The 19,577-nt window shown below is 39.4% G+C and overlaps 54 non-coding genes across 54 annotated transcripts; all 54 read left to right on the top strand.

Annotated features, from left to right (window-relative positions):
* Window positions 1-77: 77 nt before the first annotated feature.
* On the top strand, window positions 78-148 carry Trnag-gcc (transfer RNA glycine (anticodon GCC)). The gene has a single exon. It is a non-coding gene; the product is annotated as a tRNA-Gly (tRNA).
* A 149-nt stretch (window positions 149-297) lies between these two features.
* On the top strand, window positions 298-368 carry Trnac-gca (transfer RNA cysteine (anticodon GCA)). The gene has a single exon. It is a non-coding gene; the product is annotated as a tRNA-Cys (tRNA).
* Window positions 369-1,177: 809 nt separating this feature from the next.
* Trnag-gcc (transfer RNA glycine (anticodon GCC)) lies at window positions 1,178-1,248 on the top strand. The gene has a single exon. It is a non-coding gene; the product is annotated as a tRNA-Gly (tRNA).
* Window positions 1,249-1,397: 149 nt separating this feature from the next.
* Window positions 1,398-1,468, top strand: Trnag-ucc (transfer RNA glycine (anticodon UCC)). Its single transcript has one exon. It is a non-coding gene; the product is annotated as a tRNA-Gly (tRNA).
* A 586-nt stretch (window positions 1,469-2,054) lies between these two features.
* Trnag-acc (transfer RNA glycine (anticodon ACC)) lies at window positions 2,055-2,125 on the top strand. Its single transcript has one exon. It is a non-coding gene; the product is annotated as a tRNA-Gly (tRNA).
* A 149-nt stretch (window positions 2,126-2,274) lies between these two features.
* On the top strand, window positions 2,275-2,345 carry Trnag-ucc (transfer RNA glycine (anticodon UCC)). The gene has a single exon. It is a non-coding gene; the product is annotated as a tRNA-Gly (tRNA).
* A 368-nt stretch (window positions 2,346-2,713) lies between these two features.
* On the top strand, window positions 2,714-2,784 carry Trnag-gcc (transfer RNA glycine (anticodon GCC)). The gene has a single exon. It is a non-coding gene; the product is annotated as a tRNA-Gly (tRNA).
* Window positions 2,785-2,933: 149 nt separating this feature from the next.
* On the top strand, window positions 2,934-3,004 carry Trnas-gcu (transfer RNA serine (anticodon GCU)). The gene has a single exon. It is a non-coding gene; the product is annotated as a tRNA-Ser (tRNA).
* Window positions 3,005-3,155: 151 nt separating this feature from the next.
* Trnag-gcc (transfer RNA glycine (anticodon GCC)) lies at window positions 3,156-3,226 on the top strand. Its single transcript has one exon. It is a non-coding gene; the product is annotated as a tRNA-Gly (tRNA).
* A 590-nt stretch (window positions 3,227-3,816) lies between these two features.
* On the top strand, window positions 3,817-3,887 carry Trnag-gcc (transfer RNA glycine (anticodon GCC)). The gene has a single exon. It is a non-coding gene; the product is annotated as a tRNA-Gly (tRNA).
* Window positions 3,888-4,037: 150 nt separating this feature from the next.
* Trnag-ucc (transfer RNA glycine (anticodon UCC)) lies at window positions 4,038-4,108 on the top strand. Its single transcript has one exon. It is a non-coding gene; the product is annotated as a tRNA-Gly (tRNA).
* Window positions 4,109-4,258: 150 nt separating this feature from the next.
* Trnac-gca (transfer RNA cysteine (anticodon GCA)) lies at window positions 4,259-4,329 on the top strand. Its single transcript has one exon. It is a non-coding gene; the product is annotated as a tRNA-Cys (tRNA).
* A 149-nt stretch (window positions 4,330-4,478) lies between these two features.
* On the top strand, window positions 4,479-4,549 carry Trnag-gcc (transfer RNA glycine (anticodon GCC)). The gene has a single exon. It is a non-coding gene; the product is annotated as a tRNA-Gly (tRNA).
* A 149-nt stretch (window positions 4,550-4,698) lies between these two features.
* Window positions 4,699-4,769, top strand: Trnag-gcc (transfer RNA glycine (anticodon GCC)). The gene has a single exon. It is a non-coding gene; the product is annotated as a tRNA-Gly (tRNA).
* A 1,029-nt stretch (window positions 4,770-5,798) lies between these two features.
* Window positions 5,799-5,869, top strand: Trnag-gcc (transfer RNA glycine (anticodon GCC)). Its single transcript has one exon. It is a non-coding gene; the product is annotated as a tRNA-Gly (tRNA).
* A 149-nt stretch (window positions 5,870-6,018) lies between these two features.
* Window positions 6,019-6,089, top strand: Trnag-ucc (transfer RNA glycine (anticodon UCC)). The gene has a single exon. It is a non-coding gene; the product is annotated as a tRNA-Gly (tRNA).
* Window positions 6,090-6,897: 808 nt separating this feature from the next.
* Trnac-gca (transfer RNA cysteine (anticodon GCA)) lies at window positions 6,898-6,968 on the top strand. Its single transcript has one exon. It is a non-coding gene; the product is annotated as a tRNA-Cys (tRNA).
* A 149-nt stretch (window positions 6,969-7,117) lies between these two features.
* Window positions 7,118-7,188, top strand: Trnag-gcc (transfer RNA glycine (anticodon GCC)). The gene has a single exon. It is a non-coding gene; the product is annotated as a tRNA-Gly (tRNA).
* Window positions 7,189-7,996: 808 nt separating this feature from the next.
* Trnag-gcc (transfer RNA glycine (anticodon GCC)) lies at window positions 7,997-8,067 on the top strand. The gene has a single exon. It is a non-coding gene; the product is annotated as a tRNA-Gly (tRNA).
* Window positions 8,068-8,217: 150 nt separating this feature from the next.
* Trnag-ucc (transfer RNA glycine (anticodon UCC)) lies at window positions 8,218-8,288 on the top strand. The gene has a single exon. It is a non-coding gene; the product is annotated as a tRNA-Gly (tRNA).
* Window positions 8,289-8,437: 149 nt separating this feature from the next.
* Trnas-gcu (transfer RNA serine (anticodon GCU)) lies at window positions 8,438-8,508 on the top strand. The gene has a single exon. It is a non-coding gene; the product is annotated as a tRNA-Ser (tRNA).
* A 371-nt stretch (window positions 8,509-8,879) lies between these two features.
* Window positions 8,880-8,950, top strand: Trnac-gca (transfer RNA cysteine (anticodon GCA)). Its single transcript has one exon. It is a non-coding gene; the product is annotated as a tRNA-Cys (tRNA).
* A 149-nt stretch (window positions 8,951-9,099) lies between these two features.
* Trnag-gcc (transfer RNA glycine (anticodon GCC)) lies at window positions 9,100-9,170 on the top strand. Its single transcript has one exon. It is a non-coding gene; the product is annotated as a tRNA-Gly (tRNA).
* Window positions 9,171-9,978: 808 nt separating this feature from the next.
* Trnag-gcc (transfer RNA glycine (anticodon GCC)) lies at window positions 9,979-10,049 on the top strand. The gene has a single exon. It is a non-coding gene; the product is annotated as a tRNA-Gly (tRNA).
* Window positions 10,050-10,199: 150 nt separating this feature from the next.
* On the top strand, window positions 10,200-10,270 carry Trnag-ucc (transfer RNA glycine (anticodon UCC)). Its single transcript has one exon. It is a non-coding gene; the product is annotated as a tRNA-Gly (tRNA).
* A 149-nt stretch (window positions 10,271-10,419) lies between these two features.
* Trnas-gcu (transfer RNA serine (anticodon GCU)) lies at window positions 10,420-10,490 on the top strand. The gene has a single exon. It is a non-coding gene; the product is annotated as a tRNA-Ser (tRNA).
* Window positions 10,491-10,640: 150 nt separating this feature from the next.
* Window positions 10,641-10,711, top strand: Trnag-gcc (transfer RNA glycine (anticodon GCC)). Its single transcript has one exon. It is a non-coding gene; the product is annotated as a tRNA-Gly (tRNA).
* Window positions 10,712-10,860: 149 nt separating this feature from the next.
* Trnag-gcc (transfer RNA glycine (anticodon GCC)) lies at window positions 10,861-10,931 on the top strand. Its single transcript has one exon. It is a non-coding gene; the product is annotated as a tRNA-Gly (tRNA).
* A 149-nt stretch (window positions 10,932-11,080) lies between these two features.
* Window positions 11,081-11,151, top strand: Trnag-gcc (transfer RNA glycine (anticodon GCC)). The gene has a single exon. It is a non-coding gene; the product is annotated as a tRNA-Gly (tRNA).
* A 591-nt stretch (window positions 11,152-11,742) lies between these two features.
* On the top strand, window positions 11,743-11,813 carry Trnag-ucc (transfer RNA glycine (anticodon UCC)). Its single transcript has one exon. It is a non-coding gene; the product is annotated as a tRNA-Gly (tRNA).
* A 590-nt stretch (window positions 11,814-12,403) lies between these two features.
* Trnag-gcc (transfer RNA glycine (anticodon GCC)) lies at window positions 12,404-12,474 on the top strand. The gene has a single exon. It is a non-coding gene; the product is annotated as a tRNA-Gly (tRNA).
* Window positions 12,475-12,623: 149 nt separating this feature from the next.
* On the top strand, window positions 12,624-12,694 carry Trnag-ccc (transfer RNA glycine (anticodon CCC)). Its single transcript has one exon. It is a non-coding gene; the product is annotated as a tRNA-Gly (tRNA).
* A 591-nt stretch (window positions 12,695-13,285) lies between these two features.
* On the top strand, window positions 13,286-13,356 carry Trnag-acc (transfer RNA glycine (anticodon ACC)). The gene has a single exon. It is a non-coding gene; the product is annotated as a tRNA-Gly (tRNA).
* Window positions 13,357-13,505: 149 nt separating this feature from the next.
* On the top strand, window positions 13,506-13,576 carry Trnag-ucc (transfer RNA glycine (anticodon UCC)). The gene has a single exon. It is a non-coding gene; the product is annotated as a tRNA-Gly (tRNA).
* A 149-nt stretch (window positions 13,577-13,725) lies between these two features.
* On the top strand, window positions 13,726-13,796 carry Trnag-gcc (transfer RNA glycine (anticodon GCC)). Its single transcript has one exon. It is a non-coding gene; the product is annotated as a tRNA-Gly (tRNA).
* Window positions 13,797-14,166: 370 nt separating this feature from the next.
* Window positions 14,167-14,237, top strand: Trnag-gcc (transfer RNA glycine (anticodon GCC)). Its single transcript has one exon. It is a non-coding gene; the product is annotated as a tRNA-Gly (tRNA).
* A 149-nt stretch (window positions 14,238-14,386) lies between these two features.
* Window positions 14,387-14,457, top strand: Trnag-ccc (transfer RNA glycine (anticodon CCC)). The gene has a single exon. It is a non-coding gene; the product is annotated as a tRNA-Gly (tRNA).
* A 592-nt stretch (window positions 14,458-15,049) lies between these two features.
* On the top strand, window positions 15,050-15,120 carry Trnag-gcc (transfer RNA glycine (anticodon GCC)). The gene has a single exon. It is a non-coding gene; the product is annotated as a tRNA-Gly (tRNA).
* A 150-nt stretch (window positions 15,121-15,270) lies between these two features.
* Window positions 15,271-15,341, top strand: Trnas-gcu (transfer RNA serine (anticodon GCU)). The gene has a single exon. It is a non-coding gene; the product is annotated as a tRNA-Ser (tRNA).
* Window positions 15,342-15,490: 149 nt separating this feature from the next.
* Trnag-gcc (transfer RNA glycine (anticodon GCC)) lies at window positions 15,491-15,561 on the top strand. The gene has a single exon. It is a non-coding gene; the product is annotated as a tRNA-Gly (tRNA).
* A 149-nt stretch (window positions 15,562-15,710) lies between these two features.
* Trnav-gac (transfer RNA valine (anticodon GAC)) lies at window positions 15,711-15,781 on the top strand. The gene has a single exon. It is a non-coding gene; the product is annotated as a tRNA-Val (tRNA).
* Window positions 15,782-15,930: 149 nt separating this feature from the next.
* Window positions 15,931-16,001, top strand: Trnag-gcc (transfer RNA glycine (anticodon GCC)). The gene has a single exon. It is a non-coding gene; the product is annotated as a tRNA-Gly (tRNA).
* Window positions 16,002-16,370: 369 nt separating this feature from the next.
* Window positions 16,371-16,441, top strand: Trnav-gac (transfer RNA valine (anticodon GAC)). Its single transcript has one exon. It is a non-coding gene; the product is annotated as a tRNA-Val (tRNA).
* A 368-nt stretch (window positions 16,442-16,809) lies between these two features.
* Window positions 16,810-16,880, top strand: Trnav-gac (transfer RNA valine (anticodon GAC)). Its single transcript has one exon. It is a non-coding gene; the product is annotated as a tRNA-Val (tRNA).
* A 149-nt stretch (window positions 16,881-17,029) lies between these two features.
* Window positions 17,030-17,100, top strand: Trnag-gcc (transfer RNA glycine (anticodon GCC)). Its single transcript has one exon. It is a non-coding gene; the product is annotated as a tRNA-Gly (tRNA).
* Window positions 17,101-17,249: 149 nt separating this feature from the next.
* On the top strand, window positions 17,250-17,320 carry Trnag-gcc (transfer RNA glycine (anticodon GCC)). Its single transcript has one exon. It is a non-coding gene; the product is annotated as a tRNA-Gly (tRNA).
* A 149-nt stretch (window positions 17,321-17,469) lies between these two features.
* On the top strand, window positions 17,470-17,540 carry Trnav-gac (transfer RNA valine (anticodon GAC)). Its single transcript has one exon. It is a non-coding gene; the product is annotated as a tRNA-Val (tRNA).
* A 149-nt stretch (window positions 17,541-17,689) lies between these two features.
* On the top strand, window positions 17,690-17,760 carry Trnag-gcc (transfer RNA glycine (anticodon GCC)). Its single transcript has one exon. It is a non-coding gene; the product is annotated as a tRNA-Gly (tRNA).
* A 149-nt stretch (window positions 17,761-17,909) lies between these two features.
* Trnag-gcc (transfer RNA glycine (anticodon GCC)) lies at window positions 17,910-17,980 on the top strand. The gene has a single exon. It is a non-coding gene; the product is annotated as a tRNA-Gly (tRNA).
* A 149-nt stretch (window positions 17,981-18,129) lies between these two features.
* On the top strand, window positions 18,130-18,200 carry Trnav-uac (transfer RNA valine (anticodon UAC)). Its single transcript has one exon. It is a non-coding gene; the product is annotated as a tRNA-Val (tRNA).
* Window positions 18,201-18,349: 149 nt separating this feature from the next.
* On the top strand, window positions 18,350-18,420 carry Trnav-gac (transfer RNA valine (anticodon GAC)). The gene has a single exon. It is a non-coding gene; the product is annotated as a tRNA-Val (tRNA).
* A 149-nt stretch (window positions 18,421-18,569) lies between these two features.
* On the top strand, window positions 18,570-18,640 carry Trnag-gcc (transfer RNA glycine (anticodon GCC)). Its single transcript has one exon. It is a non-coding gene; the product is annotated as a tRNA-Gly (tRNA).
* A 149-nt stretch (window positions 18,641-18,789) lies between these two features.
* On the top strand, window positions 18,790-18,860 carry Trnag-gcc (transfer RNA glycine (anticodon GCC)). Its single transcript has one exon. It is a non-coding gene; the product is annotated as a tRNA-Gly (tRNA).
* A 149-nt stretch (window positions 18,861-19,009) lies between these two features.
* On the top strand, window positions 19,010-19,080 carry Trnav-gac (transfer RNA valine (anticodon GAC)). The gene has a single exon. It is a non-coding gene; the product is annotated as a tRNA-Val (tRNA).
* The last annotated feature ends 497 nt before the right edge of the window (window positions 19,081-19,577 follow it).

Here is a 19,577-nt window from a genome sequence, read left to right as displayed (position 1 = left end):
CCTTTTGTTGGAATGACATTCAAAGCATTCATGAAAAAATGGCAAAGGAAAGAATTATGTTTTGTGAACGATATATCGCATCGGTGGTTCAGTGGTAGAATGCTCGCCTGCCACGCGGGCGGCCCGGGTTCGATTCCCGGTCGATGCAATGAAATTTTGTCAAACTCATTAATGACGAATACATGCAAAATAAGTAAATAATGAGAGTGTAATTTCGATTCCTTTTGTTGGAATGGCATTCAAAGCATTAATGACAAAATGGCAAAGGAAAGAATTATGTTCTGTGAACGATATATCGCATCGGTGGTTCAGTGGTAGAATGCTCGGCTGCAACACGGGGGGCCCGGTTTCGATTCCCGGTCGATGCAATAAAATTTTGTCAAACTAATTTATTAAGAATACCTCAAAAATAATTAAATAATGAGAGTGTAATTTCGATTCCTTTTGTTGGAATGACATTCAAAGCATTAATGACAAAATGGCAAAGGAAAGAATTATGTTCTGTGAATGATATATCGCATCGGTGGTTCAGTGGTAGAATGCTCGCCTGCCACGCGGGCGGCCCGGGTTCGATTCCCGGTCAATGAAATAAAATTTTGTCAAACTCATTAATGAAGCATACATAAAAAATAAGTAAATAATGAGAGTGTAATTTCGATTCCTTTTGTTGGAATGACATTCAAAGCATTAATGACAAAATGGCAAAGGAAAGAATTATGTTCTGTGAACGATATATCGCATCGGTGGTTCAGTGGTAGAATGCTCGCCTGCCAGTCTGGCGGTCCGGGTTCGATTCCGGGCCGATGCAATGAAATTTTGTCAAACTCATTAATGAAGAATACATCAGAAATAAGTAAATAATGAGAGTGTAATTTCGATTCCTTTTGTTGGAATGACATTCAAAGCATTAATGACAAAATGGCAAAGGAAAGAATTATGTTCTGTCAACGATATATCGCATCGGTGATTCAGTGGTAGGATGCTCGCCTGCCTCGCGGGCGGCCCGTGTTCGATTCCCGGTCGATGCAATGAAATTTTGTCAAACTCATTAATAAAGAATACATTAGAAATAATTAAATAATGAGAGTGTAATTTCGATTCCTTTTGTTGGAATGACATTCAAAGCATTAATGACAAAATGGCAAAGGAAAGAATTATGTTCTGTGAACGATATATCGCATCGGTGGTTCAGTGGTAGAATGCTCGCCTGCCACGCGGGCGGCCCGGGTTCGATTCCCGGTCGATGCAATGAAATTTTGTCAAACCCATTAATGAAGAATACATCAAAAATACGTAAATAATGAGAGTGTAATTTCGATTCCTTTTGTTGGAATGACATTCAAAGCATTAATGACAAAATGGCAAAGGAAAGAATTATGTTCTGTGAACGATATATCGCATCGGTGGTTCAGTGGTAGAATGCTCGCCTTCCACACGGGCGGCCCGGGTTCGATTCCTGGTCGATGTAATGAAATTTTGTCAAACTCATTAATGAAGAATACATCAGAAATAAGTAAATAATGAGAGTGTAATTTCGATTCCTTTTGTTGGAATGACATTCAAAGCATTAATGACAAAATGCCAAAGGAAAGAATCATGTTTTGTTAACGATATATTGCATCGGTGGTTCAGTGGTAGACTGCTCGCCTGCCACACGGGCGGCCCGGGTTCGATTCCCGGTCGATGCAATGAAATTTTGTCAAACTCATTAATGAAGAATACATCAAAAATAAGTAAATAATGAGAGTGTAATTTCGATTCCTTTTGTTGGAAAGACATTCAAAGCATTAATGACAAAATGGCAAAGGAAAGAATTATGTTCTGTGAACGATATATCGCATCGGCGGTTCAGTGGTAGAATGCTCGGCTGCAACACGGGGCCCGGGTTCGATTCGGGGTCGATGCAATGAAATTGTGTCAAACTCATTAATCAAGAATACATAAAAAATAATTAAATAATGAGAGTGTAATTTCGATTCCTTTTGTTGGAATGACTTTCAAAGCATTAATGACAAAATGGCAAAGGAAAAAATTATGTCTGTGAACGATATATTCCATCGGTGGTTCAGTGGTAGAATGCTCGCCTACCACGCGGGCGGCCCGGGTTCGATTCCCGGTCGATGCAATGAAATTTTCTCAAACTCATTAATGAAGAATACATCAAAAATAAGTAAATAATGAGAGTGTAATTTCGATTCCTTTTGTTGGAATGACTTTAAAAGCATTAATGACAAAATGGCAAAGGAAAGAATTATGTTCCGTTAACGATATATCGCATCGGTGGTTGAGTGGTAAAATGCTCGCCTTCCACGCGGGCGGCCCGGGTTCGATTCCCGGTCGATGCAATGAAATTTTGTAAAACTCATTAATGAAGAATACATCAAAAATAAGTAAATAATGAGAGTGTAATTTCGATTTCTTTTGTTGGAATTACTTTCAAAGCATTAATGACAAAATGGCAAAGGAAAAAATTATGTCTGTGAACGATATATTCCATCGGTGGTTCAGTGGTAGAATGCTCGCCTACCACGCGGGCGGACTGGGTTTGATTCCCGGTCGATGCAATGAAATTTTCTCAAACTCCTTAATGAAGAAAACATCAAAAATAAGTAAATAATGAGAGTGTAATTTCGATTCCTTTTGTTGGAATGACATTCAAAGCATTAATGACAAAATGGCAAAGGAAAGAATTCTGTTCTGTGAATGATATATCGCATCGGTGGTTCAGTGGTAGAATGCTCGCCTGCCACGCGGGCGGCCCGGGTTCGATTCCCGGTCGATGCAATGAAATTTTGTCAAACTCATTAATGAAGAATACATCAGAAATAAGTAAATAATGAGAGTGTAATTTCGATTCCTTTTGTTGGAATGACATTCAAAGCATTAATGACAAAATGGCAAAGGAAAGAATTATGTTCTGCGAACGATATATCGCATCGGTGGTTCAGTGGTAGAATGCTCGCCTGCTACGCGGGCGGCCCGGGTTCGATTCCCGGTCGATGCAATGAAATTTTATCAAACTCCTTAAGGAAGAATACATAAAAAAATAAGTAAATAATTAGAATGTAATTTCGATTCCTTTTGTTGAAATGACATTCAAAGCATTAATGACAAAAATGGCAAAGGAAAGAATTATGTTCTGTGAACGATATATCGCATCGGTGGTTCAGTGGTAGAATGCTGGCCTGCCAGGCGGGCGGCCCGGGTTCGATTCCCGGTCGATGCAATGAAATTTTGTCAAACTCATTAATTAAGAATACATAAAAAACGAAGTAAATAATGAGAGTGTAATTTCGATTGCTTTTGTTGGGATGACATTCAAAGCATTAATGACAAAATGGCAAAGGAAAGAATTATGTTCTGTGAACGATACATCGCATCGGTGGTTCGGTGGTAGAATGCTCGCCTGCCACGCGGGCGGCCCGGGTTCGATTCTCGGTCGATGCAATGAAATTTTGTAAAACTCATTAATGAAGAATATATCAAAAATAAGTAAATAATGAGAGTGTAATTTCGATTCCTTTTGTTGGAATGACATTCAAAGCATTAATGACAAAATGGCAAAGGAAAGAATTATGTTCTGTGAACGATATATCGCATCGGTGGTTCAGTGGTAGAATATTCGCCTGCCACGCGGGCGGCCCGGGTTCGATTCCCTGTCGATGCAATGAACTTTTGTCGAACTTATTAATGAAGAATACATCAAAAATAAGTAAATAATGAGAGTGTAATTTCGATTGCTTTTGTTGGAATGACATTCAAAGCATTAATGACAAAATGGCAAAGGAAAGAATTATGTTCTGTGAACGATATATCGCATCGGTGGTTCAGTGGTAGAATGCTCGCCTGCCACGCGGGCGGCCCGGGTTTGATTCCCGGTCGATGCAATGAAATGTTTGTCAAACTCATTAATGAAGAATACATAAAAAATAAGTAAATAATGAGAGTGTAATTTCGATTCCTTTTGTTGGAATGACATTCAAAGCATTAATGACAAAATGGCAAAGGAAAGAATTATGTTCTGTGAATGATATATCGCATCGGTGGTTCAGTGGTAGAATGCTCGCCTTCCACGCGGGCGGCCCGGGTTCGATTCCCGGTCGATGCAATGAAATTTTGTCAAACTCATTAAGGAAGAATACATAAAAAAATAAGTAAATAATTAGAGTGTAATTTCGATTCCTTTTGTTGAAATGACATTCAAAGCATTAATGACAAAATGGCAAAGGAAAGAATTATGATCTGTGAACGATATATCGCATCGGTGGTTCAGTGGTAGAATGCTCGCCTGCAACGCGGGCGGCCCCGGTTCGATTCCCGGTCGATGCAATGAAATTTTGTCAAACTCATTAATGAAGAATACATCAGAAATAATTAAATAATGAGAGTGTAATTTCGATTCCTTTTGTTGGAATGACATTCAAAGCATTCATGAAAAAATGGCAAAGGAAAGAATTATGTTTTGTGAACGATATATCGCATCGGTGGTTCAGTGGTAGAATGCTCGCCTGCCACGCGGGCGGCCCGGGTTCGATTCCCGGTCGATGCAATGCAATTTTGTCAAACTCATTAATGAAGAATATCTCAGAAGTAAGTAAATAATGAGAGTGTAATTTCGATTCCTTTTGTTGGAATGACATTCAAAGCATTAATGACAAAATGGCAAAGGAAAGAATTATGTTCTGTGAACGATATATCGCATCGGTGGTTCAGTGGTAGAATGCTCGCCTGCCACGCGGGCGGCCCGGGTTCGATTCCCGGTCGATGCAATGAAATTTTGTCAAACTCATTAATGACGAATACATGCAAAATAAGTAAATAATGAGAGTGTAATTTCGATTCCTTTTGTTGGAATGGCATTCAAAGCATTAATGACAAAATGGCAAAGGAAAGAATTATGTTCTGTGAACGATATATCGCATCGGTGGTTCAGTGGTAGAATGCTCGGCTGCCACACGGGGGGCCCGGTTTCGATTCCCGGTCGATGCAATAAAATTTTGTCAAACTAATTTATTAAGAATACCTCAAAAATAATTAAATAATGAGAGTGTAATTTCGATTCCTTTTGTTGGAATGACATTCAAAGCATTAATGACAAAATGGCAAAGGAAAGAATTATGTTCTGTGAACAATATATCGCATCGGTGGTTCAGTGGTAGAATGCTCGCCTGCCACGCGGGCGGCCCGGGTTCGATTCCCGGTCAATGAAATAAAATTTTGTCAAACTCATTAATGAAGCATACATAAAAAATAAGTAAATAATGAGAGTGTAATTTCGATTCCTTTTGTTGGAATGACATTCAAAGCATTAATGACAAAATGGCAAAGGAAAGAATTATGTTCTGTGAACGATATATCGCATCGGTGGTTCAGTGGTAGAATGCTCGCCAGCCAGTCCGGCGGTCCGGGTTCGATTCCGGGCCGATGCAATGAAATTTTGTCAAACTCATTAATGAAGAATACATCAGAAATAAGTAAATAATGAGAGTGTAATTTCGATTCCTTTTGTTGGAATGACATTCAAAGCATTAATGACAAAATGGCAAAGGAAAGAATTATGTTCTGTCAACGATATATCGCATCGGTGATTCAGTGGTAGGATGCTCGCCTGCCTCGCGGGCGGCCCGTGTTCGATTCCCGGTCGATGCAATGAAATTTTGTCAAACTCATTAATAAAGAATACATTAGAAATAATTAAATAATGAGAGTGTAATTTCGATTCCTTTTGTTGGAATGACATTCAAAGCATTAATGACAAAATGGCAAAGGAAAGAATTATGTTCTGTGAACGATATATCGCATCGGTGGTTCAGTGGTAGAATGCTCGCCTGCCACGCGGGCGGCCCGGGTTCGATTCCCGGTCGATGCAATGAAATTTTGTCAAACCCATTAATGAAGAATACATCAAAAATAAGTAAATAATGAGAGTGTAATTTCGATTCCTTTTGTTGGAATGACATTCAAAGCATTAATGACAAAATGGCAAAGGAAAGAATTATGTTCTGTGAACGATATATCGCATCGGTGGTTCAGTGGTAGAATGCTCGCCTTCCACACGGGCGGCCCGGGTTCGATTCCTGGTCGATGTAATGAAATTTTGTCAAACTCATTAATGAAGAATACATCAGAAATAAGTAAATAATGAGAGTGTAATTTCGATTCCTTTTGTTGGAATGACATTCAAAGCATTAATGACAAAATGCCAAAGGAAAGAATCATGTTTTGTTAACGATATATTGCATCGGTGGTTCAGTGGTAGACTGCTCGCCTGCCACACGGGCGGCCCGGGTTCGATTCCCGGTCGATGCAATGAAATTTTGTCAAACTCATTAATGAAGAATACATCAAAAATAAGTAAATAATGAGAGTGTAATTTCGATTCCTTTTGTTGGAAAGACATTCAAAGCATTAATGACAAAATGGCAAAGGAAAGAATTATGTTCTGTGAACGATATATCGCATCGGCGGTTCAGTGGTAGAATGCTCGGCTGCAACACGGGGCCCGGGTTCGATTCGGGGTCGATGCAATGAAATTGTGTCAAACTCATTAATCAAGAATACATAAAAAATAATTAAATAATGAGAGTGTAATTTCGATTCCTTTTGTTGGAATGACATTCAAAGCATTAATGACAAAATGGCAAAGGAAAGAATTATGTTCCGTGAACGATATATCGCATCGGTGGTTCAGTGTTAGGATGCTCGCCTGCCACGCGGGCGGCCCGGGTTCGATTCCCGGTCGATGCAATGAAATTTTGTCAAACTCATTAATGAAGAATACATCAAAAACGAAGTAAATAATGAGAGTGTAATTTCGATTCCTTCTGTTGGAATGACATTCAAAGCATTAATGACAAAATGGCAAAGGAAAGAATTATGTTCTGTGATCGATATATCGCATCGGTGGTTCAGTGGTAGAATGCTCGGCTGCAACGCGGGGGCCCCGGGTTCGATTCCCGGTCGATGCAATGAAATTTTGTCAAACTCATTAATGAAGAATACATCAAAAATAATTAAATATTGAGAGTGTAATTTCGATTCCTTTTGTTGGAATGACATTCAAAGCATTAATGACAAAATGGCAAAGGAAAGAAGTATGTTCTGTGAACAATATATCGCATCGGTGGTTCAGTGGTAGAATGCTCGCCTGCCACGCGGGCGGCCCGGGTTCGATTCCCGGTCGATGCAATGAAATTTTGTCAAACTCATTAATGAAGCATACATCAAAAATAAGTAAATAATGAGAGTGTAATTTCGATTCCTTTTGTTGGAATGACATTCAAAGTATTAATGACAAAATGGCAAAGGAAAGAATTATGTTCTGTGAACGATATATCGCATTGGTGGTTCAGTGGTAGAATTCTCGGCTGCTACACGATGGGCCCGGGTTCGATTCCGGGTCGATGCAATGAAACTTTGTCAAACTCATTAATCAAGAATACATCAAAAATCATTATATAATGAGATTGTAATTTCGATTCCTTTTGTTGGAATGACATTCAAAGCATTAATGACAAAATGGCAAAGGAAAGAATTATGTTCTGTGAACGATATATCGCATCGGTGGATCAGTGGTAGAATGCTCGCCTGCCAGGCGGGCGGTCCGGGTTCGATTCCGGGTCGATGCAATGAAATTTTGTCAAACTCATTAATGAAGAATACTTCAAAAATGATTAAATAATGAGAGTGTAATTTCGATTCCTTTTGTTGGAATGACATTCAAAGCATTAATGACAAAATGGCAAAGGAAAGAATTATGTTCTGTGAACGATATATCTCATCGGTGGTTCAGTGGTAGAATGCTCGGCTGCAACACGGGGGCCCGGGTTCGATTCGGGGTCGATGCAATGAAATTTTGTCAAACTCATTAATCAAGAATACATCAAAAATAATTAAATAATGAGAGTGTAATTTCGATTCATTTTGTTGGAATGACATTCAAAGCATTAATTACAAAATGGCAAAGGAAAGAATTATGTTCTGTGAACCATATATCGCATCGGTGGTTCAGTGGTAGAATGCTCGCCTGCCACGCGGGCGGCCCGGGTTCGATTACCGGTCGATGCAATGAAATTTTGTCAAACTCATTAATGAAGAATACATCAAAAACGAAGTAAATAATGAGAGTGTAATTTCGATTCCTTTTGTTGGAATGACATTCAAAGCATTAATGACAAAATGGCAAAGGAAAGAATTATGTTCTGTGAACGATATATCGCATCGGTGGTTCAGTGGTAGAATGCTCGCCTTCCACGCGGGCAGCACGGGTTCGATTCCCGGTCGATGCAATGAAATTTTGTCAAACTCATTAATGAAGAATACATCAAAAATAAGTAAATAATGAGAGTGTGATTTCGATTCCTTTTGTTGGAATGACGTTCAAAGCATTAATGACAAAATGGCAAAGGAAAGAATTATGTTCTGTGAACGATATATCGCATCGGTGGTTCAGTGGTGGAATGCGCGCCTGCTACGCGGGCGGCCCGGGTTCGATTCCCGGTCGATGCAATGAAATTTTGTCAAACTCATTAATGAAGAATACATCGAAAACGAAGTAAATAATGAGAGTGTAATTTCGATTCCTTTTGTTGGAATGACATTCAAAGCATTAATGACAAAATGGCAAAGGAAAGAATTATGTTCCGTGAACGATATATCGCATCGGTGGTTCAGTGTTAGGATGCTCGCCTGCCACGCGGGCGGCCCGGGTTCGATTCCCGGTCGATGCAATGAAATTTTGTCAAACTCATTAATGAAGAATACATCAAAAACGAAGTAAATAATGAGAGTGTAATTTCGATTCCTTCTGTTGGAATGACATTCAAAGCATTAATGACAAAATGGCAAAGGAAAGAATTATGTTCTGTGATCGATATATCGCATCGGTGGTTCAGTGGTAGAATGCTCGGCTGCAACGCGGGGGGCCCGGGTTCGATTCCCGGTCGATGCAATGAAATTTTGTCAAACTCATTAATGAAGAATACATCAAAAATAATTAAATATTGAGAGTGTAATTTCGATTCCTTTTGTTGGAATGACATTCAAAGCATTAATGACAAAATGGCAAAGGAAAGAAGTATGTTCTGTGAACAATATATCGCATCGGTGGTTCAGTGGTAGAATGCTCGCCTGCCACGCGGGCGGCCCGGGTTCGATTCCCGGTCGATGCAATGAAATTTTGTCAAACTCATTAATGAAGCATACATCAAAAATAAGTAAATAATGAGAGTGTAATTTCGATTCCTTTTGTTGGAATGACATTCAAAGTATTAATGACAAAATGGCAAAGGAAAGAATTATGTTCTGTGAACGATATATCGCATTGGTGGTTCAGTGGTAGAATTCTCGGCTGCTACACGATGGGCCCGGGTTCGATTCCGGGTCGATGCAATGAAACTTTGTCAAACTCATTAATCAAGAATACATCAAAAATCATTATATAATGAGATTGTAATTTCGATTCCTTTTGTTGGAATGACATTCAAAGCATTAATGACAAAATGGCAAAGGAAAGAATTATGTTCTGTGAACGATATATCGCATCGGTGGATCAGTGGTAGAATGCTCGCCTGCCAGGCGGGCGGTCCGGGTTCGATTCCGGGTCGATGCAATGAAATTTTGTCAAACTCATTAATGAAGAATACTTCAAAAATGATTAAATAATGAGAGTGTAATTTCGATTCCTTTTGTTGGAATGACATTCAAAGCATTAATGACAAAATGGCAAAGGAAAGAATTATGTTCTGTGAACGATATATCTCATCGGTGGTTCAGTGGTAGAATGCTCGGCTGCAACACGGGGGCCCGGGTTCGATTCGGGGTCGATGCAATGAAATTTTGTCAAACTCATTAATCAAGAATACATCAAAAATAATTAAATAATGAGAGTGTAATTTCGATTCATTTTGTTGGAATGACATTCAAAGCATTAATTACAAAATGGCAAAGGAAAGAATTATGTTCTGTGAACCATATATCGCATCGGTGGTTCAGTGGTAGAATGCTCGCCTGCCACGCGGGCGGCCCGGGTTCGATTACCGGTCGATGCAATGAAATTTTGTCAAACTCATTAATGAAGAATACATCAAAAACGAAGTAAATAATGAGAGTGTAATTTCGATTCCTTTTGTTGGAATGACATTCAAAGCATTAATGACAAAATGGCAAAGGAAAGAATTATGTTCTGTGAACGATATATCGCATCGGTGGTTCAGTGGTAGAATGCTCGCCTTCCACGCGGGCAGCACGGGTTCGATTCCCGGTCGATGCAATGAAATTTTGTCAAACTCATTAATGAAGAATACATCAAAAATAAGTAAATAATGAGAGTGTGATTTCGATTCCTTTTGTTGGAATGACGTTCAAAGCATTAATGACAAAATGGCAAAGGAAAGAATTATGTTCTGTGAACGATATATCGCATCGGTGGTTCAGTGGTGGAATGCGCGCCTGCTACGCGGGCGGCCCGGGTTCGATTCCCGGTCGATGCAATGAAATTTTGTCAAACTCATTAATGAAGAATACATCGAAAACGAAGTAAATAATGAGAGTGTAATTTCGATTCCTTTTGTTGGAATGACATTCAAAGCATTAATGACAAAATGGCAAAGGAAAGAATTATGTTCTGTGAACGATATATCGCATCGGTGGTTCAGTGGTAGAATGCTCGCCTGCCACGCGGGCGGCCCGGGTTCGATTCCCGGTCGATGCAATGAAATTGTGTCAAACTCATTAATGAAGAATACATCAAAAATAAGTAAATAATGAGAGTGTAATTTCGTTTCCTTTTGTTGGAATGACATTCAAAGCATTAATGACAAAATGGCAAAGGAAAGAATTATGTTCTGTGAACGATATATCGCATCGGTGGTTCAGTGGTAGAAGTCTCGCCTGCCACGCGGGCGGCCCGGGTTCGATTCCCGGTCGATGCAATGAAATTTTGTCAAACTCATTAATGAAGAATACATAAAAAATAAGTAAATAATGAGAGTGTAATTTCGATTCCTTTTGTTGGAATGACATTCAAAGCATTAATGACAAAATGGCGAAGGAAAGAATTACGTTCTGTTAACGATATATTGCATCGGTGGTTCAGTGGTAGAATGCTCGCCTGCCACGCGGGCGGCCCGGGTTCGATTCCCGGTCGATGCAATGAAATTTTGTCAAACTCATTAATGAAGAATACATCAAAAATACGTAAATAATGAGAGTGTAATTTCGATTCCTTTTGTTGGAATGACATTCAAAGCATTAATGACAAAATGGCAAAGGAAATAATTATGTTCTGTGAACGATATATCGCATCGGTTGTTCAGTGGTAGAATGCTCGCCTGCAACGCGGGCGGCCCGGGATCAATTAACGATCCAATGCAATGAAATTTTGTCAAACTCATTAATGAAGAATACATAAACAACGAAGTAAATAATGAGAGTGTAATTTCGATTCCTTTTGTTGGAATGACATTCAAAGCATTAATGACAAAATGGCAAAGGAAAGAATTATGTTCACTGAACGATATATCGCATCGGTGGTTCAGTGGTAGAATGCTCGGCTGCAACACGGGGGGCCCGGGATCGATTCCGGGTCGATGCAATGAAATTTTGTCAAACTCATTAATCAAGAATACAGAAAAAATAATTAAATAATGAGAGTGTAATTTCGTTTCCTTTTGTTGGAATGACATTCAAAGCATTAATGACAAAATGGCAAAGGAAAGAATTATGTTCTGTGAACGATATATCGCATCGGTGGTTCAGTGGTAGAATGCTCGCCTTCCACACGGGCGGCCCGGGTTCGATTCCTGGTCGATGTAATGAAATTTTGTCAAACTCATTAATGAAGAATACATCAGAAATAAGTAAATAATGAGAGTGTAATTTCGATTCCTTTTGTTGGAATGACATTCAAAGTATTAATGACAAAATGCCAAAGGAAAGAATCATGTTCTGTGAACGATATATCGCATCGGTGGTTCAGTGGTAGTATGCTCGCCTGCCACGCGGGCGGCCCGGGTTCGATTCCCGGTCGATGCAATGAAATTTTGTCAAACTCATTAATGAAGAATACATCGAAAACGAAGTAAATAATGAAAGTGTAATTTCGATTCCTTTTGTTGGAATGACATTCAAAGCATTAATGACAAAATGGCAAAGAAAAGAATTATGTTCTGTGAACGATATATCGCATCGGTGGTTCAGTGGTAGAATGCTCGCCTGCCACGCGGGCGGCCCGGGTTCGATTTCCGGTCGAGGCAATGAAATTGTGTCAAACTCATTAATGAAGAATACATCAAAAATAAGTAAATAATGAGAGTGTAATTTCGATTCCTTTTGCTGGAATGACATTCAAAGCATTAATGACAAAATGGCAAAGGAAAGAATTATGTTCTGTGAACGATATATCGCATCGGTGGTTCAGTGGTAGAAGTCTCGCCTGCCACGCGGGCGGCCCGGGTTCGATTCCCGGTCGATGCAATGAAATTTTGTCAAACTCATTAATGAAGAATACATCAAAAATAAGTAAATAATGAGAGTGTAATTTCGATTCCTTTTGTTGGAATGAAATTCAAAGCGTTAATGACAAAATGGCAAAGGAAAGAATTACGTTCTGTTGACGATATATTGCATCGGTGGTTCAGTGGTAGAATGCTCGCCTCCCACGCGGGCGGCCCGGGTTCGATTCCCGGTCGATGCAATGAAATTTTGTCAAACTCATTAATGAAGAATACATCAAAAATAAGTAAATAATGAGAGTGTAATTTCGATTCCTTTTGTTGGAATGATATTCAAAGCATTAATGACAAAATGGCGAAGGAAAGAATTACGTTCTGTTAACGATATATTGCATCGGTGGTTCAGTGGTAGAATGCTCGCCTGCCACGCGGGCGGCCCGGGATCAATTAACGATCCAATGCAATGAAATTTTGTCAAACTCATTAATGAAGAATACATAAACAACGAAGTAAATAATGAGAGTGTAATTTCGATTCCTTTTGTTGGAATGACATTCAAAGCATTAATGACAAAATGGCAAAGGAAAGAATTATGTTCACTGAACGATATATCGCATCGGTGGTTCAGTGGTAGAATGCTCGGCTGCAACACGGGGGGCCCGGGATCGATTCCGGGTCGATGCAATGAAATTTTGTCAAACTCATTAATCAAGAATACAGAAAAAATAATTAAATAATGAGAGTGTAATTTCGATTCCTTTTGTTGGAATGACATTCAAAGCATTAATGACAAAATGGCAAAGGAAAGAATTATGTTCTGTGAACCATATATCGCATCGGTTGTTCAGTGGTAGAATGCTCGCCTACCACGCGGGCAGCCCGGGTTCGATTCCCGGTCGATGCAATGAAATTTTGTCAAACTCATTAATGAAGAATACATAAAAAATAAGTAAATAATGAGAGTGTAATTTCGATTCCTTTTGTTGGAATGACATTCAAAGCATTAATGACAAAATGGCAAAGGAAAGAATTATGTTCTGTTAACGATATATCGCCTCGGTGGTTCAGTGGTAGAATGCTCGCCTTCCACGCGGGCAGCACGGGTTCGATTCCCGGTCGATGCAATGAAATTTTGTCAAACTCATTAATGAAGAATACATCAAAAATAAGTAAATAATGAGAGTGTAATTTCGATTCCTTTTGTTGGAATAAAATTCAAAGCATTAATGACAAAATGGCAAAGGAAAGAATTATGTTCTGTGAACGATATATCGCATCGGTGGTTCAGTGGTAGTATGCTCGCCTGCCACGCGGGCGGCCCGGGTTCGATTCCCGGTCGATGCAATGAAATTTTGTCAAACTCATTAATGAAGAATACATCGAAAACGAAGTAAATAATGAAAGTGTAATTTCGATTCCTTTTGTTGGAATGACATTCAAAGCATTAATGACAAAATGGCAAAGAAAAGAATTATGTTCTGTGAACGATATATCGCATCGGTGGTTCAGTGGTAGAATGCTCGCCTGCCACGCGGGCGGCCCGGGTTCGATTTCCGGTCGAGGCAATGAAATTGTGTCAAACTCATTAATGAAGAATACATCAAAAATAAGTAAATAATGAGAGTGTAATTTCGATTCCTTTTGCTGGAATGACATTCAAAGCATTAATGACAAAATGGCAAAGGAAAGAATTATGTTCTGTGAACGATATATCGCATCGGTGGTTCAGTGGTAGAAGTCTCGCCTGCCACGCGGGCGGCCCGGGTTCGATTCCCGGTCGATGCAATGAAATTTTGTCAAACTCATTAATGAAGAATACATCAAAAATAAGTAAATAATGAGAGTGTAATTTCGATTCCTTTTGTTGGAATGAAATTCAAAGCATTAATGACAAAATGGCAAAGGAAAGAATTACGTTCTGTTGACGATATATTGCATCGGTGGTTCAGTGGTAGAATGCTCGCCTCCCACGCGGGCGGCCCGGGTTCGATTCCCGGTCGATGCAATGAAATTTTGTCAAACTCATTAATGAAGAATACATCAAAAATACGTAAATAATGAGAGTGTAATTTCGATTCCTTTTGTTGGAATGACATTCAAAGCATTAATGACAAAATGGCAAAGGAAATAATTATGTTCTGTGAACGATATATCGCATCGGTGGTTCAGTGGTAGAATGCTCGCCTGCCATGCGGGCGGCCCGGGTTCAATTAACGATCCCATGCAATGAAATTTTGTCAAACTCATTAATGAAGAATACATAAACAACGAAGTAAATAATGAGAGTGTAATTTCGATTCCTTTTGTTGGAATGACATTCAAAGCATTAATGACAAAATGGCAAAGGAAAGAATTATGTTCAGTGCACGATATATCGCATCGGTGGTTCAGTGGTAGAATGCGCAGCTGCAACACGGGGGGCCTGGGATCGATTCCGGGTCGATGCAATAAAATTTTGTCAAACTCATTAATCAAGAATACATAAAAAAAAAAGTAAATAATGAGAGTGTAATTTCGATTCCTTTTGTTATAATGACATTCAAAGCATTAATGACAAAATGGCAAAGGAAAGAATTATGTTCTGTGAACAATATATCGCATCGGTGGTTCAGTGGTAGAATGCTCGCCTGCCACGCGGGCGGCCCGGGTTCGATTCTCGGTCGATGCAATGAAATTTTGTCAAACTCATTAATGAAGAATATATAAAAAACTAAGTAAATAATGAGAGTGTAATTTCGATTCCTTTTGTTGGAATGACATTCAAAGCATTTATGACAAAATGGCAAAGGAAAGAATTATGTCCTGCGAACGATATATTGCATCGGTGGTTCAGTGGTAGAATGCTCGCCTGCTACGCGGGCGGCCCGGGTTCGATTCCCGGTCGATGCAATGAAATTTTGTCACACTCATTAATCTAGAATGCATCAAAAATAAGTAACTAATGAGAGTGTAATTTCGATTCCTTTTGCTGGAATGACATTCAAAGCATTAATAACAAAATGGCAAAGCAAAGAATTATGTTCTGTGAACGATATATCGCATCGGTGGTTCAGTGGTAGAATGCTCGCCTGCCACGCGGGCGGCCCGGGTTCGATTCCCGGTCGATGCAATGAAATTTTGTCAAACTCATTAATGAAGAATACATCAAAAAGAAGTAAATAATGAGAGTGTAATTTCGATTCCTTTTGCTGGAATGACATTCAAAGCATTAATGACAAAATGGCAAAGGAAAGAATTATGTTCTGTGAACGATATATCGCATCGGTGGTTCAGTGGTAGAATGCTCGGCTGACACGCGGGCGGCACGGGTTCGATTCCCGGTCGATGCAATGAAATTTTGTCAAACTCATTAATGAAGAATACATCAAAAAGAAGTAAATAATGAGAGTGTAATTTCGATTCCTTTTGTTGGAATGACATTCAAAGCATTAATGACAAAATGGCAAAGGAAAGAATTATGTTCTGTGACCGATATATCGCATCGGTGGTTCAGTGGTAGAATGCTCGCCTGCCACGCGGGCGGCCCGGGTTCGATTCCCGGTCGATGCAATGAAATTTTGTCAAACTCATTAATGAAGAATACATCAAAAATAAGTAAATAATGAGAGTGTAATTTCGATTCCTTTTGTTTGAATGACATTCAAAGCATTCATGACAAAATTGCAAAGGAAAGAATTATGTTCTGTGAACGATATATCGCATCGGTGGTTCAGTGGTAGAATGCTCGCCTGCCACGCGGGCGGCCCGGGTTGGATTCCGGGTCGATGCAATGAAATTTTTTCAAACTCATTAATGAAGAATACATCAAAAAGAAGTAAATAATGAGAGTGTAATTTCGATTCCTTTTGCTGGAATGACATTCAAAGCATTAATGACAAAATGGCAAAGGAAAGAATTATGTTCTGTGACCGATATATCGCATCGGTGGTTCAGTGGTAGAATGCTCGGCTGACACGCGGGCGGCCCGGGTTCGATTCCCGGTCGATGCAATGAAATTTTGTCAAACTCATTAATGAAGAATACATAAAAAGAAGTAAATAATGAGAGTGTAATTTCGATTCCTTTTATTGGAATGACATTCAAAGCATTAATGACAAAATGGCAAAGGAAAGAATTATGTTCTGTGAACGATATATCGCATCGGTGGTTCAGTGGTAGAATGCTCGCCTGCCACGCGGGCGGCACGTGTTCGATTCCCGGTCGATGCAATGAAATTTTGTCAAACTCATTAATGAAGAATACATCAAAAAGAAGTAAATAATGAGAGTGTAATTTCGATTCCTTTTGCTGGAATGACATTCAAAGCATTAATGACAAAATGGCAAAGGAAAGAATTATGTTCTGTGAACGATATATCGCATCGGTGGTTCAGTGGTAGAATGCTCGGCTGACACGCGGGGTGCACGGGTTCGATTCCCGGTCGATGCAATTAAATTTTGTCAAACTCATTAATGAAGAATACATCAAAAAGAAGTAAATAATGAGAGTGTAATTTCGATTCCTTTTGTTGGAATGACATTCAAAGCATTAATGACAAAATGACAAAGGAAAGAATTATGTTCTGTGAACGATATATCGCATCGGTGGTTCAGTGGTAGAATGCTCACCTGCCACGCGGGCGGCCCGGGTTCGATTCCCGGTCGATGCAATGAAATTTTGTCAAACTCATTAATGAAGAATACATCAAAAAGAAGTAAATAATGAGAGTGTAATTTCGATTCCTTTTGTTGGAATGACATTCAAAGCATTCATGACAAAATGGCAAAGGAAAGAATTATGTTCTGTGAACGATATATCGCATCGGTGGTTCAGTGGTAGAATGCTCGCCTGCCACGCGGGCGGCACGGGTTCGATTCCCGGTCGATGCAATGAAATTTTGTCAAACTCATTAATGAAGAATACATCAAAAAGAAGTAAATAATGAGAGTGTAATTTCGATTCCTTTTGCTTGAATGACATTCAAAGCATTAATGACAAAATGGCAAAGGAAAGAATTATGTTCTGTGAACGATATATCGCATCGGTGGTTCAGTGGTAGAATGCTCGGCTGACACGCGGGCGGCACGGGTTCGATTCCCGGTCGATGCAATGAAATTTTGTCAAACTCATTAATGAAGAATACATCAAAAAGAAGTAAATAATGAGAGTGTAATTTCGATTCCTTTTGTTGGAATGACATTCAAAGCATTAATGACAAAATGGCAAAGGAAAGAATTATGTTCTGTGAACGATATATCGCATCGGTGGTTCAGTGGTAGAATGCTCGCCTGCCACGCGGGCGGCCCGGGTTCGATTCCCGGTCGATGCAATGAAATTTTGTCAAACTCATTAATGAAGAATACATCAAAAAGAAGTAAATAATGAGAGTGTAATTTCGATTTCTTTTATTGGAATGACATTCAAAGCATTCATGACAAAATGGCAAAGGAAAGAATTATGTTCTGTGAACGATATATCGCATCGGTGGTTCAGTGGTAGAATGCTCGCCTGCCACGCGGGCGGCCCGGGTTCGATTCCCGGTCGATGCAATGAAATTTTGTCAAACTCATTAATGAAGAATACATCAAAAATAAGTAAATAATGAGAGTGTAATTTCGATTCCTTTTGCTGGAATGACATTCAAAGCATTAATGACAAAATGGCAAAGGAAAGAATTATGTTCTGTGAACGATATATCGCATCGGTGGTTCAGTGGTAGAATGCTCGGCTTACACGCGGGCGGCACGGGTTCGATTCCCGGTCGATGCAATGAAATTTTGTCAAACTCATTAATGAAGAATACATCAAAAAGAAGTAAATAATGAGAGTGTAATTTCGATTCCTTTTGCTGGAATGACATTCAAAGCATTAATGACAGAATGGCAAAGGAAAGAATTATGTTCTGTGAACGATATATCGCATCGGTGGTTCAGTGGTAGAATGCTCGGCTGACACGCGGGCGGCACGGGTTCGATTCCCGGTCGATGCAATGAAATTTTGTCAAACTCATTCATGAAGAATACATCAAATAGAAGTAAATAATGAGAGTGTAATTTCGATTCCTTTTGTTGGAATGACATTCAAAGCATTCATGACAAAATGGCAAAGGAAAGAATTATGTTCTGTGAACGATATATCGCATCGGTGGTTCAGTGGTAGAATGCTCGCCTGCCACGCGGGCGGCCCGGGTTCGATTCCCGGTCGATGCAATGAAATTTTGTCAAACGTATTAATGAAGAATACATCAAAAAGAAGTAAATAATGAGAGTGTAATTTCGATTCCTTTTGTTGGAATGACATTCAAAGCATTCATGACAAAATGGCAAAGGAAAGAATTATGTTCTGTGAACGATATATCGCATCGGTTGTTCAGTGGTAGAATGCTCGCCTGCCACGCGGGCGGCCCGGGTTCGATTCCCGGTCGATGCAATGAAATTTTGTCAAACTCATTAATGAAGAATACATCAAAAAGAAGTAAATAATGAGAGTGTAATTTCGATTCCTTTTGCTGGAATGACATTCAAAGCATTAATGACAAAATGGCAAAGGAAAGAATTATTTTCTGTGAACGATATATCGCATCGGTGGTTCAGTGGTAGAATGCTCGGCTGACACGCGGGCGGCACGGGTTCGATTCCCGGTCGATGCAATGAAATTTTGTCAAACTCATTAATGAAGAATACATCAAAAAGAAGTAAATAATGAGAGTGTAATTTCGATTCCTTTTGTTGGAATGACATTCAAAGCATTAATGACAAAATGGCAAAGGAAAGAAATATGTTCTGTGAACGATATATCGCATCGGTGGTTCAGTGGTAGAATGCTCGCCTGCCACTGTGGCAGCCTTGGTTCGATTCCCGGTCGATGCAATGAAATTTTTCAAACTCATTAATGAAGAATACAAAAAAATTAAGTAAATAATGAGAGTGTAATTTCGATTCCTTTTGTTGGAATGACATTCAAAGCATTAATGACAAAATGGCAAAGGAAAGAATTATGTTCTGTGAACGATATATCGCATCGGTGGTTCAGTGGTAGAATGCTCGCCTGCCACTGTGGCGGCCCGGGTTCGATTTCCGGTCGATACAATGAAATTATGTCAAACTCATTAACGAAGAATACATAAAGATTAAGTAAATAATGAGA

The sequence above is a fragment of the Euprymna scolopes genome, chromosome 7 (genome assembly GCF_053919585.1).
Source record: "Euprymna scolopes isolate OS-2025 chromosome 7, ASM5391958v1, whole genome shotgun sequence".
NCBI classification, from domain to species: domain Eukaryota; kingdom Metazoa; phylum Mollusca; class Cephalopoda; order Sepiida; family Sepiolidae; genus Euprymna; species Euprymna scolopes.
This window is presented reverse-complemented; position numbering and strand designations above follow the sequence as displayed.